The sequence below is a fragment of the Cucurbita maxima genome, unplaced genomic scaffold (genome assembly GCF_002738345.1).
Source record: "Cucurbita maxima cultivar Rimu unplaced genomic scaffold, Cmax_1.0 Cma_Scf00001, whole genome shotgun sequence".
In the NCBI taxonomy this organism is placed as follows: domain Eukaryota; kingdom Viridiplantae; phylum Streptophyta; class Magnoliopsida; order Cucurbitales; family Cucurbitaceae; genus Cucurbita; species Cucurbita maxima.
Genome location: NW_019272017.1, coordinates 10386015 through 10402011, shown reverse-complemented (window position 1 = coordinate 10402011; position 15997 = coordinate 10386015). Strand labels below are relative to the sequence as shown.

Below are 15997 nucleotides of genomic sequence, written 5' to 3'. Positions count from 1 at the left end.
TCTTCGGCTATCATGATATCCTGCATAGTCAGCATCTTGGTATCTAACTAGCTTGTAGTCTTCACTTCTTTTATACAAACGATCATAATTGATTGTACCTTTAGCATATCTCAAAGTCCATCGAGCCGCATCTAAATGAGGCTTCTTCGGATTATTCATATACTGACTAATGACTCAAACTTCATTTTCGAATCTATTTGGTTGGTTCATGTAGATCTCCTGGTCCAACTCTACATGCAAGAAAACATTCTTCATATCCATCTTGACAAAATTTCCAATCTTTATTTACCACAATAACTGGAGGAACCGGTACGACAATTATTTTTGCCACCAGACTAAACGTTTCATCATAGTCTAGTCCATATTCTTGAGAGAACCCTTGAGTTACATATTGAGTCTTGTATCTTTCGATTGACCGAGAGACATTATTTCGTAAGCCCACTTGCAAGAGATGGATTCTTCTAGTCTTGGTACTAGTTCCAAAGTTTGATTTTGATTTTGATTTAGGGCTATAATAGCCAAGTTTTGTGATGCTTCTTCATATGTCTCTAGTTCATAAACTCTATCTTCTACAATAGTTGCGTTTGCATACTCTAGATTTGACTTTTGATTTGACTTTTGAATTATTTCTGACTGTAACGACCCAACTTATCATATAAGTAGCGGTCAGGGCCGTTACCAATAATATGATTTATTTAAAAATTAATGAAAACCATGCAAAAACGATCATTTGTTAGAAATCAAGTGTGGGGTACCCCTTAAAAAGTTAAAAAAATGTTTGCTAAAGATATTCAAACAACGTAGGAAATTAAAATCAATAGGAAATTTGGTGTGACTGCCTAGTTCCCATAAACTAGGCATCCACAACATAGTTTAAATTAATGACAAAAGTGCGGAAACGTCTCTCCAACAAATGAGACTACAAAAACATAAAAATTCTTGAATCGCCCCATGACTGACTTTGGCATCCTACTCGTCATCTCCGTGCCACAACTTCGCCTAAAAAATCATTTATAAACAGGGTGAGTATTAAATTACTTTTTAAGGAACTCCCTTATTGGGGTCAAATATATAAAGCGTCACAAGGTGATCAACTAAAACACGCAATGGGTGATTATTGCCACCAGAACATCAACGCCAGCTTTACTCCTTAAAAGGGTTATCCCTGGTGTTACCCGAAACACATAGCGTGTAACCATTACCACAAGGACATCAACATCCTTCCTTATTTCCTCAAAATGACTATCAAAGGTTGGTTACCCAAAACACGCAGCGTGTAACTCTTACTTTGATAGTCATTTTCTACAATCACCTCAAAGGTGACTATTGGTGACTAGTTACTTGAAACACACAACGTGTAACTATTACCATAAGCTCCTTAACTATTGCTACCTGCAAGCACAATATGCATGCAATAGGTCCCCTGTTTGTTCTGTCATACAACTCGCATCGAACCCAATTACCAAATACCACTAACCACAACACACAACCTAATCAAATTACACAACAGCATACAACCTAATCAGATTACCCAACAACACACAACCTAATAAGATTACATAGCCTACCCAACAACACAACCTAATTAGATTACTCAGCCTAATCAAATTACACTACAACACACAACCTAATCAAATTACACGGCACACAGCAATCAGACTACATAGCACATAGCCATATGACAAATCTGTTCGACCCATTTTTTAAAAACAAAACGTTTTGTTTCAACCGACATGTCCCTTACCTGGGGAGCTGATTTCTTAGCCTTTCCTAATCAACAACGTTTTGACTCCACTCAAACTAAGCCTTCTTCCTATGTAGGGGTTGATTCCAATCCTACTATCCCAAGAGGAAACCGTGTTGAATCTTTTCTGCGTTTACTCCTCTTATTGTCGGTTCTGGCGACGGCGATGGCGTTCCCTTGTGGCGGCAATGTGGATGTTGGGTGACGGTTTTCTGATGTGAGAAGGGCACAGGGTGGTGTGGGAAATAGTTGGCTGCGTGACGGCGTGAGTGTTGGGTGACAGCGGCCTAAGGAAGAAAATGACAAAGGAGGAAGAATGGCGGCTGCCTAAGGGTTTGGTCAAATGGCTGAACCCTAGGGCTTATTTTTATAATTATTATTTTGTATTGGGCCATGGGCCCAAACGTGAGCCTTACAATATTCCTCCCAAAAATATATGTTCATCATTTCCTTTTCTCGTTCCCAAGTGACTTCTTTCTAGTTGGCGATTCCACCATAATACCTTGACAAATGCGATCTCTCAATTATGTAGGGTTTTCACTTCTCTATCCAAAATTTGCACTTGTTCTTCCTCATAGTTCAAACCGTTATCCAACTATAGAGGTTTGAAATCTATCACATGCGACGGGTTTGCTATGTATAGTGACAACATCGATATATTGAACACATTGTGAACTCCTGAAAGTACAGGTGGTAGGGCCAACCGGTAAGTTACTTGTCCCACTAGCTCCAAGATCTCAAATGGTCCAATGAAGCGTGGGCTTAACGTTCCTTTGTGCCTGAACCTAAGAACGCCTTTCATGGGAGCCACCTTAAGGAATACTTTGTCTCCCACCTCAAACTCCAAATCCCTTAGTCTCACATCGGCATAACTCTTTTGCCTGCTTTGGACCGTACGCATTCTAGTCCTTATTTCCTGGATAGCCTCATTAGTTGCTTACACTAAGTCGAGGCCCAACAACTTGCGTTCTCCTACTTCATCCCAACATACTGGGGATCGACACTTCTTCTTGTATAAGGCCTCAAAAGGTGCGATACCTAACGTATAGGCTCGTAACATGTCCTCTAGAATTTGGTTTAAGCGTTCAGTTTAACCATCCGTCTGTGAGCGGAATGCTGTACTAAACTCTAGTAGTGTACCCAATGCTTACTAAAGGATTTTCCAAAACTTTGATGTGAAACGGGGATCCTTGTCTGACACAATGGATACCAGTACCCCGTGCAATCTTGTTACTTCCTTCAAGTACAACTGAGCCCATTTATCCACAGAATAAGTGGACTTCCCTGGCAGGAGTGAGTTGACTTGGTGAGCCTAACAACCACAACCTATATAACTGTGTAGCCTCTAGGCGTCCTTGGTAATCCCACGATAAAGTCCATGGCAATGTTCTCCCACTTCCATTCAGGTACGCTAAGTGGTTGTAATAGCCTCGCTGGCTTCTGCCTTAGGGCTTTGACTTGTTGACAAACCTGACACTTGCTCACAAACTCGACTACATCACGTTTTATATTCCACCACCAATAATATCGTTTCAAATCCTGAGGCATCTTGGTACTGCCAGGATGTAGGGCGAATGGTGAGTGGTGAGCCTCAGTTAGGATTTCTACTTTCAGTTCTTCATCATTTGGCACACACAACTGTCCATTGTATAAGAGCTCCCCACTGGCTGTCAATGAAAACTCCTCTATCTGATTGACATCTATCAAACGTCTTTTTCCAACCAAATCTAGATTACCATGTTGTTTATCAATAAGACGTTTCCTCAAGGTCGGTTGTACCGTTAATTAGGCCAATTGAGTTGGGACCACCCCCACGACCACCGCTACATCGGTGCGTTCCAGATCTTGCTAGATCGCTTTTTATGTGGTGATTAGAGCAGACGTGTGTGCTGATTTTTGGCTCAATGCATCAGCTACCACGTTCGCCTTTCTCAGGTGATAGAGTATGCCCACGTCATAGTCTTTAACCTACTCCAACCACCTGCGTTGTCTCATGTTTAACTTCTTTTGAGTAAAGAAGTATTTAAGACTCTTGTGGTCAGTGAAAATTTGGGTCCTTTCTTCATAAAGGTAGTATCTCCAAATCTTTAGTGCAAATACCACTACTACGAATTCTAGGTCGTGGATGGGATAGTTTCATTCGTATTCTTTTAGTTGACACGAAGCATAGGCGATAACCTTCCCATGTTGCATGAGGACACACCCTAACCCTTTTTTTGAAGCATCACTGTATACTACAAAGCCTCCATCTCCTGACGACATAGTAAGTATCGGGGTTGTTAATAACCTCTGTTTAAGTTCTTGGAATCTATCCTCGCACTAATCATTCCAGGTAAATGACTTTCCTTTCTTGGTCAACTCGATGAGGGGGGTGGCGATCTTGGAGAAGTCCTGCACAAACCGCCGATAATACCCTGCTAGACCAAGGAAACTTCGTACCTCAGCCACTGTGGTCAGGTGAGGCCAATTCACCACCACTTTAATCTTTGTTGGGTCTACGGTAACTCCCATTCGTGAAACTACATGCCCAAGAAATCCTACTTGTTCTGCCCATAACGCACACTTGGAGAACTTTGCAAACAACTTGTTCGTTCTCAGAGTGGTCAACACCTTACTAAGATGTTCATCGTGTTCCCTAGTCTTGGAATACACAAGGATATCATCAATGAAGATGATCACAAAGTTGTCCAAGAATTCTCTGAGCACTTTGTTCATCAACCCCATAAATGCTGCTGGAGCGCTGGTCAAGCCAAACGATATTACCCTAAACTCGTAGGCTGCCTTTAAGATATCACTCTCCTTAATCTTCAACTGATGGTAGCCTGACCGTAAGTCAATCTTTGAGAACACAACTGCTTCTTGCAACTGATCGAACAAGTCGTCGATCCGAGGTAAAGGATACTTGTTCTTAATTGTCACTTTGTTAAGCTCCTGATAGTCCATGCATAAGCACATAGAGTTGTCCTTCTTCACAAATATCACTGGGGCTCTCTAAGGGGACACACTTGGTCGTATAAAGCCTTTCCAGTAGCTCTTGAAGCTGCAACTTTAGTTCTTTCTGTTCAGCAGGGGCCATTCTATACGGGGCTCTTGATATAGAGGTTGTTCTTGGCTCAAGTACAATTTCAAATTCCACCTCACGCTCCAGGGGTAGGTTGGGAGATCTTTTAGGAACACGTCGGCGAATTCTCTTACTACTGACATTGAGTTAATGCTCGCCTCGGTTCACCCTAATTCTGCCACATGAGCTAATATCCCCTAAGCACCCTGGTTTAACATCTTCCTTTCCTTTAATGTTGAGATTATCCTCGAGACCATTTCTACCATGGTCCCCTTGAATTTGAAGCTTGGCTGACCAGGGGGTCTGAACACAACCTCCTTGTTGAAGCAATCAATGGAAGCATGGATTTTAGCCAACCACTCCATTCCTAAGATGACGTCAAAATTGGTCATATCTAAGACTATCAGCATCACATCCATCGTGTGGTTCGACACATACAACTAACAGTCCCTTACCCTCTTGAAGGCTTCCATACTTACCCCTATCGGGGTCTGCACCGACAACCCGTACCCTAGCGGTTCAACTTCTATTCTTGCGTATTTTACAAGGTTAGTAGAGATAAAAAAGTGGGTTGACCCAGAATCAAATAAGACTCATGCGTAGTGACCAAGAATAGTGAGCGTACCTGTGACTGTCGTGTTGGAGTTTTCTGCCTCATGGCGAGTGGTAGCATATATTCGACCTTGTTGCGGACTTGGCCTCGGGTTTGAGGTCGTTTGGTTACCAGGGGGTCTATTGGAACTCGTTGCTCTCTCTTGGGTGCAATGCGCGACAATGTGGCCTTCTTGGTGATAATTGAAACATACCCTATTCTTAATCCTGCACAGTCCTGGGTGATGTCTCCCACAGTTTGTGTAACGTGGTTGCCTGCGCTCTTGGTTTAAATTTGTCTTAGCCTGGTGCCAAGGTACCTTTGAGAAGGTAGGTGACGTTTGTTCTCTCTTTCTCTTTTGGTCAACCGTTGTGTTTAAGTGGATTTGGGTGTCTTATGTCGCATACTCCCTATCGCCGAGCGTCTCGACAAGTCAAAGTGCTGTTGCATAATCAGGTGGACGTTGAGTTGACACCACCCCTTGGACATTGGGCCTCAAGCCCATAACAAAATATTCTACTTTCAGCTCTTTTGTTCTCGTTCATACTCCTCTACTGACCTGTTTCCTTGCTCTATGCTTAGGAATTCACGTTGCTTCTTATATTGCACAACTAGTTTGAAGTATTTTCGGAGGAACACTGCTCTAAACTACGTCTAGGTGATATCGTCTTCGTCCACAGCAATCACCTGGGAGGTTGATTGCCAGCACAGTTTAGCATCTTCGCGTAACAGGTAAGTCACGCAACTCAGTCTATGCTTCTCCAGACACTTCATACATAAAAAAAAATTCATCAATACCTGAAAACCATAATTCAGCTACGACAAGGTCCCAACGTTTGAAAGCTCGAAAATACTTGCTTTCTTCTGTTGCGTCGGCATCCCCCCGATTGTGATGGGTCATCTACCTGGCACTTTACATTAAGGTCAGATCAGTTGTGTCAATTGCCCATTTGTCCGTGCCATGGATTGCGTCAGTCCCATCATCGAGGTCATATTAGGTACTTTCGGAGTATCAAGGTTTTCTCTCGATAGATCAGATGGGGGAACTCCTATTCCCGAATTTGAGTTCGCATTTACTGATTTTTCTTGAAGTTGGGCCTCTACAGATGGGTTCTCCTATACCCTTGCCGACCTGCTTTGAGCACATTTACCCCCCCCCCCCCCCCCCCCCCCCCCCCCCCCCCCCCCCCCCCCCCCCCCCCCCCCCCCCCCCCCCCCCCCCCCCCCCCCCCCCCCCCCCCCCCACCCACCATTTGTTACTTGGCCTATTTCCTTGTTTCGTTCAATATCAACAATTAATCACCTCATAAAATTTCATTTTTTCAGCCGGGTATTATGCAATATGTATTATCCACTACTTTATGACTTACACGTACATAAAACCACACATGATAGTCAGTTAAAATATCAATATTCGTCACTACATATTCACATATTATGCAACATGCATTATCCGCTACTTTTGACTTACAAGCATGCATAAAATCACCTATGATAACCAATCACAATATCAATATTCAATAATGCATATTCGTACATTATGCGACATGCATTATCCACTAATTTTGACTTACAAGCGTACATAAAATCACCCATGATAACCAATGTAATTACAATATTCAACAATATGTTGCGTTTTATGTCCTAAAACTCATAGTTTGTAAACAAAAACATATTCTATTTTCAATGAAGTTATTATTGATGTTTATTCAGTAAAGATTGTTATTGAATAAAATGAATTTTATGATTATTAATCTAAATCCAATAAACTAAGAATACTCTGACTATAGTATGATTACTTGAATTACATGTAGAGACATTAGAGTGGATCAAGTTCAAGTATATAGTCAAAATGATCTATAGAACAGGTATAAGGCTGAGTACCTTATCCTAGGAACACTATGGATGCGGCCCACTTTTTTATATGATATAAACAATGTGATCACTAAATTGTACATGCGGAGACATGTGAGTGAGAGCGTCCTATGCAATGAGTATTGCATAAGATCGGACCATGAAGAAAATCACTCACTTTATAATGTCGTTTACTGTCGAGACTGATTTTTCATTCGATGACCAAGGTAACTCGCTTAATCCTAAGCTAACCATGAACTTCTGTTTATTTAGAATTATCCTTAGATTTACATGGGAGAGAGTGACTCGAGTTCGCCGACTCAATATGCCTCCCATTTCAGGGGTAAGACTGGGTGAATGGTTGGGGACATGGGGTGCAAGATGGAATTCACTCCTACCCACTTTTAGGGATAGTAGAGAGGTAGTTCCCTTAAGTACTGACTCCAGGTCTTGAACAAGGGATCCCACCCTCTCATTGGTCTGAGAGGGATTTGGTTTACTGGTTGAATCACAAACCAATTTTTCATTAGAGAATTAGTGGAACATAAGGAACAAGAAGTAACTTTAGGGGTAAAATAATAAATAGACCCAACTCTAGTTACGAACAACCTGTGAAGGATCGACTTACTAATCATGGTTATATCAAATGGACAAAAATATATCTATAGTGAGGGGAGTTCAACTACTAGGCTATAGTGGAGTGTTCTAGTAGTTAACGAATGTTGGTTAATAAGGTTAATGAATTTAGCCGGTTAATCTCGGATCGTTGGAGCCCATGATTTATAGGTCCATTAAGTCCCTCTGCTAGCTCATATCGAACTAAACGATAGAACAGTGTGACAAGTGAGTTCGAAGTGTTTGGAATCGAATTAGGGAATATGAGCTAAATATATACTATATATTTAACTGCATTTTTGTTTTATTTACGAATTAATCAAAAAGAGAGAATAAAAGATATTTAAATAAGATTTAAATATTTTAATCCATATGTGTCGGAATTGATTGAGATTGACATTTGAATTAATTCAATTGTTTAATTAATCATTTAATATTACTTTAATTTGAAATTAATTATTTAAATTAATTGCTCAATTAAAATAGAAAAATGAAAATGTTGACTTCACTTAAATAGAATATCTATGTTTGAGTTAATGGAATTTTGAGTGTCAAAATTAGGTTTAACCAAACTTTAATGTTTGCCGAGTAAAACCCCACAAATTTGAGTGTCAAAATTTGGTAATCTCAAATTTGCATGAACATGTAAATATACCTAAATAGAGTGATCAAGGTCTATGAAAGTCTTCTTAAAAAAATAAAGCTTGAGAAAGTCTCTCACAAATTCTCTCTTCGTATATACTAAATTCCTTGGAATTTCATTCTAAGGCCAGAGAATAGTAGGGAAGACACTAGTGGTAGTTCGAAACTGGTTCGTGAGGAAAAATGAATTTGAACTATAAAAGGTCAGTACTCAAACTCCTTGAATTTAATACTTATGAACATGCTAATTAATTTACTACAATTGATGTACTTAGTGTACCTAAGATCCAAATTGCTTCCGCGCATGTGTTATAACAACACCATCACAATACATATTCCTACATTTTATGGCCAAGTGTACCTGGAAGTGACGAGGGTTTGCCGTTCAGTCATGGGCGATTCTTTAGCTGACGATGTAAGCAGTCTACAGAATCCCATAACTGGGCTTTGATACCAACTGTAACGACTCGACTTATCATATAAGTACCGGGTAGGACCATTATAAAAAATAATATGATTTATTTAAAGATTAATGAAAACCATGCAAAAACGATCATTTATTAGGAATTAGGTGCAGGGTATCGCTCTAAAAAGTTAAAAAAATGCCACCTAAAGATATTCAAACAACTTAGAAAATTAAAATCAATAGGAAATCTGGTGTGATCACCTAGTTTATGGAACTAGGCACCACAACATGGTTTAAATTAATGACAAATGTGAAACGTCTCTCCAACAAAATGAGACTACAAAAACATAAAAATCCTTGAATCTCTCCATGACTGACTTTAGCATCCTACTCGTCACCTCTGTGCCACAACTTCGCCTGAAAAATCATTTTAAAAACAGGGTGAGTATTAAAATACTTAGTAAGGAACTCCCCTATTGGGGTCAAATATATAAATCGTCACAAGGAGATCAACCAAAATACGCAACAGGTGATTATCGAAGGCTGGTTACCCGAAACATACAGCGTGTAACCCTTACCTTGATAGTCATTTTTTACAATCCCCTCGAAGGTGACTATTGGTGGCTAGTTACCCGTAACACACAGCGTGTAACTATTACCACAAGCCCCTTAACCGTTGCTACCTACAAGCACAATATGCATGCAATAGGCCTCGCATGTTGTGTAATACAACTCGCATCAAACTCAATCACCAAATACCACTAACCACAGCACACAACCTAATCAGATTACACAACAGCACACAACTTAATTAGATTACCCAACAACACAGCCTAATCAGATTACACAGCAGCACACAACTAATCAGTAGCACACAACTAATCAAATTACACGACACACAACAATAAAATTACATAGCACATAGTCATATGACAAATCTGTTCGACCAATTTTTAAAAAACAAAACGTTTAGTTTCAACAGGCGTGTCCCTTACCTAGGGAGCTGCTTTCTTAGCCTTCCCTAATCAACAACGGTCCAACTCCATTCAAACTGAGCCTTCTTCCTACGTAGGGGTTGATTCCAATCCTACTATCCCAAGAGGAAACCGTGTTGAATATTTGTTGCGTTTACTCCTCTTATTGTCCTAGCGACTACGATGGCGTTCTCTCGTGGCGGCGATATGGGTGCTGGGTGGCGGTTTTCTGATATGCAAAGAGTGCAGGGTGGTGTGGGATATAGTCGGCTGTGTGACAACGTGAGCGTTGGGTGACAGAGGCCTAAGGAAGAAAATGACAAGGAGGAAGATTAACGGCTGGCGAAGGGTTTGGCTTAAAGGGTTGAACCATAGGGCTTATTTTTATAAGTATTGTTTTGTATTGGGCCATGGGCTCAAAACGTGGCCTTACACTAACTATCTCAGTGGTTGAGGTGCAATTTCCTTTTCAATAGGTTCGTTGGGTTGAGTCACTCCTTGCTTGTCAATATCACTGTCACTTGGATATTCAGACACATCAACATTTGACTGAATGTGCGTAGTTTGCTCCCCCACTTCTGTGGAAGAATTTCTTCAATCTGCTCCTCTGTCTTCTGTTGAAGAAGTTCTCCAGTGTTGTCCAAGCTTATATTGCCTCTGCATCCCACTCCTCTTCAATCTCTATGTTGGAAGATGCACAGTGTGATCTTTCGGCAAATCAACTTGACCTTATGGAAGTACTAAGCAATTGTTATGTCACGTTATATAATTGATAATGACTCGTTCTCCAGAAGTTGTAGCCTTGTATCGTTCTTCTTTGAGAACAACATCACAAACATGTCTCATGCTTTTTTCAGTCTTCTCATCCCAAATAAGCTCTAACATCTCTTTTTTTTATTGTGATCTTCAAGGCAAACATTGCTTTGTTTACTTTGATTTTCTATTTGCGCAAGGTGTTATTAGGTTCATCCTTTGGCGACGTAGTTTCACTCCCGTCAACGATCTTCCAAAGGTCTTGTCCTTGTAAATAAGACATCATGCATGTCACCCTTGTGTTGTAGTTGTTGTTGTTGAGTTTCTTGATTCCTCCGACGATTTGGAAAGCACCAATCATGTTGGCAATACCTCAGTAATACCAAACGACTACTCACGCACAAAGAAACTCACTCACTAATAATCTTTAGAAATCGTTTATGATGTGGAAGACTAGACAGAGCTGCAACCACAGAGCACACTAAGAGTTCCAAGAGATCAGACAATCTACACCAACCTTGCTCTGATACCAGATTGTTAAATACAACACTCTTTGAAAAACACTCGCACACTCTATTAATACCAATTGACAAGAGGATACAAGACACCTTGTAAAATACTACTATTTTGTATTTTTTTGGATGAAAACCTAGGTCGGGTGGAGGGTATTATACTGAGCCAATGCAATCTACTCCTAAAAATATGAAACTTCCTCCTAAAATATATGGATCTTTTTCCTAAAATCTCTTAGTTATCTTTATTCTAAAATACCTAAATAATTTTACTAAAATAAACATAAATAGGCTCATATAATTATTGGGTTTTACTCTATTGGGCGAGTGATGATATTTTAACATCTTAGACTTTTGGGGCCAAATTTGGTTCCAAAGGAAGAATACACCGACTCCAAGAGCTGGAGCAATTGTTTCTCACATCCTACTATGTTATACGGGAGGATTTGTTATTGTAATATCACAACCAATATGTTTCTGCATGCATGAATAATGTATTAAGTTCGCCAACCTAAGCTATCATAAATCAAAGCATTTCCTTTTGTTTTAGCAACATGTTACTCCTAATTACACGTGTTCTTAGGGAAATTGATATAAAAGTTATTATAATTTGTTGTTTTTACCCGGTACAAATACGAGCTATCATATACATGGACTAACTTATAGAAAGCACATGCATAACATAATTTTCACAAGCATAATATATCATATCATCTAAAAATAACACGTAGATAGGTCATAGAATACACGTCATTCATACAACACTCAATTCATTAAATTTAGCTTGAAAGCATTCTAATAGTAAGTACATGCACCTTGTTGGCTTAAGTTGACATCACTAAATATTTTGAGTCGATGTTTGTTTGATCATTTTCATCTAGGTCTAGTTTTAAAGCTAAGGTTTGGTTCGTAGTTTAGGTCTAAAGTAAATATGCTCAAGAGATTTGGCTCTGAAGCTGACTCCAAACCTACTTCCTCTCTTTTCTTTCTTTTCTTATTCTTCTCTTTTTTTTCCTTCTTATTTTCCAAATTGGTGTTGGTTAGACATCATTATCATGAAAATTAATTTAAGATACAAGGATATTTGTGAAATATATTTTTGTTGTAGGACTCTAATTAGTTATAAAATATATTTTATATAGCTCTCTTCTAAATTAGATATATATATTTAATATTAGAAGTTGGTTGGTGGTATTTTTCTTCTTATTTCTAGGAGCTAGTTGACGAGATATATATATTTATATATTTTCTCATTCTTAACATGGTATTAGAACAAGATTTTAGTGCTCTTAAATATCAAATTTTCTTTATCTTTTAATGGCGGAATCAGCCAAATTCAGCTTCAAAACTTTGGACATTGATTTAACACATATGTATTACATTCATCCATCTGATCAACTAGGATATTTACTTGTTTCAATCAAATTAAATGAGACAAATAACCAATCCTAGAGTAAATAAGTTAGGCATGATTTTATTTTCACAAAAAAAAAAAAAAAAAATTGCTTCATTGATAGCACAATTGAAGAACCATCTCAAGATGCAAATTAAAAAGAATTAGACTCTGAATCAGTGTAACAATATAATATTATCTTGGTTAACTCATTTAGTTGAATAGATATCGCTGAAGGTATTATTCACGCCAAGACAACTCATCAAGTGTGGGTTGATCTTCACGATCAATTCTCACAAAAAAATTCGCCAACAATTTTTAGATATAATAGTCGATAGCAATGATGTTATAGGGAACCATGATACTGTCAACATATTTTACCAAGCTCAAAGCACTTTGGGATGAATTGGAAGCACACCGCACACCATTTACCTATAATCAACGTCAAATGCATATTGATTAACGAGAAGAAGATAAGTTGATGCAACTACTCATAGGGCTCAATGAGTCTTATAAAACGGTGAGATCTAAGATATTGATAATGACTCCTTTACCTAATGTGAAACAAGTCTATTCATTACTTATACAAGAAGATATGGAATGTCAGGTAACTTTTGAATCTACTGAGAATTTCTCAATTGCAGCAATAGTTCAAAAGAAGGCAACATATTCAAAATTCACCAAGGACAAATCATGTGAACATTGCAATAGACTGGTCATACAATTGATGAGTGTCGAACCCTTAAGTTTCACTGTAAACTTTGTGATAAAAAGAAAAATACAAAAGTTCGATGTCAATAGAAAAATAAGTATGGAAAGACAGTACAAGTCAATCAATGCATCAATCATGGATATTGATCATCTGCAAATATGGTTGATGCTTTTCAGCTGAATACAACAAGTCGCCTAATTTCATTCCAAAATTTTCTTATGAGCTTTACAACAAATAGCACAAGCATAATCTACACTCAATCATTTTCCTTTCGGTAATTCTGACAGCTACATCAATATTGCATATTTGTTTCCAGTATCTACATTATCCATTAACTCTAATAGTTATAATTCATGATTCATATCATTCTGTTATAACTTATCTCTCCCCTTTGTAAAATTTGACCGTTACACTCCTTGAAACGGTCATACTTCTTAGTACCAACTAGATGCACCCACAAGTGTTTTGGTGGTGTCCTTTGCATCTTTTTCTTGAGGGATAACCCCTTGATATATAGTTTTTCTTTAGGATAGACAATTTAGCTAATCACTAGCAAGGATAAATATTTGATCGACCTAAAACGTTCAAATACTTGCCACCTCTAAGAATCAGTAGCCAATTATAAGTTCAACTATGAGTGGGTTAAATATTCTGATGTTCCTTTATCTTAATAACACAGAGGTACAACACTAACCTCCTCATGTTATCTTAGTACAATTTACTGACCTTCACATATACTCATGGAAATCTTATCATTAGGTTATGGTCAGCAAATTCTTTAACTTTTGAAAGCTCTTCTTACAATTTTAGTTGAAGTGCAAGTTATACTTACGTGAGCAACCAAGTCAAACTCAAAACTTTCAAACGAACTTTCTATATCATCTCTCTAAGAAAACTTACAACTTAATGTCTTGTTTGGTTTAGACCAATTACAAACTATTTTTACTTTAACAAAGTTCACTAGACTATATTCCTTGATGCTTGAGAAAAATAACTTTGCCTAACCAAGATTCATACATAAAAGGTTTGGTATGAAGCATATTATAGCCTATCAAAATTGGTTAAAGTCTCATCTTATTGTCCTTCACTTTTTTCTTTTTTCTTTTTTTCTTTTTTCGTCTCGTATGATCAACTACTATAAAACAAATCTAGAAATATCCCGGAAGATATGTTTCATAAGCATTACATAAGGCATATGTCATCAATGAGTCAAAAGACAATCACAATAATTCATAACGGTCATGGCAAACTTAGGAAAAATCTTTGAAACATGGTTCTTCTAGACTTGTATACTTGAGGAAATTTTTGTTTAAGTAAGAATGCAGGTTCTTCATCACTACCTTGCTCAGTTTTTGATATTCAATATACCGTTGCATTGGACAATTCTTTTCTTTTAAGGATGAAAGTTAATATATTCACTAGAAAACACCAAGGCGTGTGAAGTATTTGCTTAGTAACTCGTGTTTGTGACTTGGTATAACTCAACTCTGCTAAATTGTTCTGTCCATAATCTTAAAAATGGAGAGTGAGTTCATGACTCAAGCTCTTGGTTAATATCAACATCTTGTATTGATACTAATGTTGAAAAATCTCAAATGCTTAATAAAACCTTAATTCCAACTTTCTTACTTTCATCAAGATGACTTGCTTTAGTCAATTCCATGTATTATTGATAAGGAGTCAGTCCAAGAGAAAACGCTGATACCAAATGATAAGAAATCACTACAAAGAAATTAAGATTCAAATTATCTTGTTGGTCGAATATCTCAAAGCAAGAATACTTGTTTGATATTCGAATCACTCTACATGTAAGATTGATCATGTAAGCTTGAATGATTATAATCATGCAACCTAAATTATATAGAATTGCAAAGGAATTTAGCCCCTAGCCAAAGGAATGGGAAGAACTCTTAGTCCTAATGATAAGAATCACTCCAAGGGAAAATAAAATTTGGATTACCTTGTTGATCAAATATCTCAAGGCAAAAACACTTATTTGAGATTCGAATCACTCTACGAGTAAAACTGATAATGTCAAACTTGAATGATTCTAAACATGCAATCTATACCACATAGAATTGTAAAGAAACTTAGTCATTTTCTATATGAAAGCACAATGCTCTTTGTCCTGCAGTTTCCAAGTCTCCTCTACAAATATAGCATATATGACCTTATATAACTTCAAAATGAAGTCCTTGACCTTACATGTATTTCTAAGAGTTTTAACCTTAATCTTTTAGGATCATAATTAGTTAAATGTAATAGAAAAATAAATAAAGAGTCTTGAAACTTAAAATAGATTAATTGAATATTATAAATCTAGATTTTAATCATCCATAGTAAATTTGTAACCATCTAAAAATAAACGAAGTCATAATTGAAGTATCTTGAAGTTCTTGCTACATAAATCAGACTTATTCTTTTTAATATGAAGTTGATTGCAACTAGTGTTCAACTTTAATAGAACTTGACTTTCTCTTATGGTAATTTGAATAATGTTTTTCATAAATTCCTTTGAGTTCATATTGTATGATTGAGATATCTTAGTTCATATCGATTACTTTGCCCTCCAAATCAAATTCTCTAAACCTTGCTAAAGGTTCAACAATGGTCCTCTTTACCTATACATTCTCAAAATTTCATTTTAACAATTTTTCTATAATCATGGCAAAAAGGCATTACAACCGGTGGGTTATTTCTTCCAATCCCTTTGTAACACTAAGAGGGAAGCTTAACAAA

The 15997-nt window shown here is 37.7% G+C and overlaps 1 long non-coding RNA gene and 1 pseudogene across 1 annotated transcript; one reads left to right on the top strand and one right to left on the bottom strand.

Annotated features, from left to right (window-relative positions):
• LOC111487991 overlaps positions 1 to 15997 on the top strand; it is a 601695-nt pseudogene that overhangs the window by 245492 nt on the left and 340206 nt on the right.
• LOC111490329 lies at positions 809 to 2062 on the bottom strand. The gene is made up of 2 exons (XR_002719544.1): positions 1745 to 2062; positions 809 to 999 (listed from the first exon to the last, which is right to left on the bottom strand). It is a non-coding gene; the product is annotated as an uncharacterized LOC111490329 (long non-coding RNA).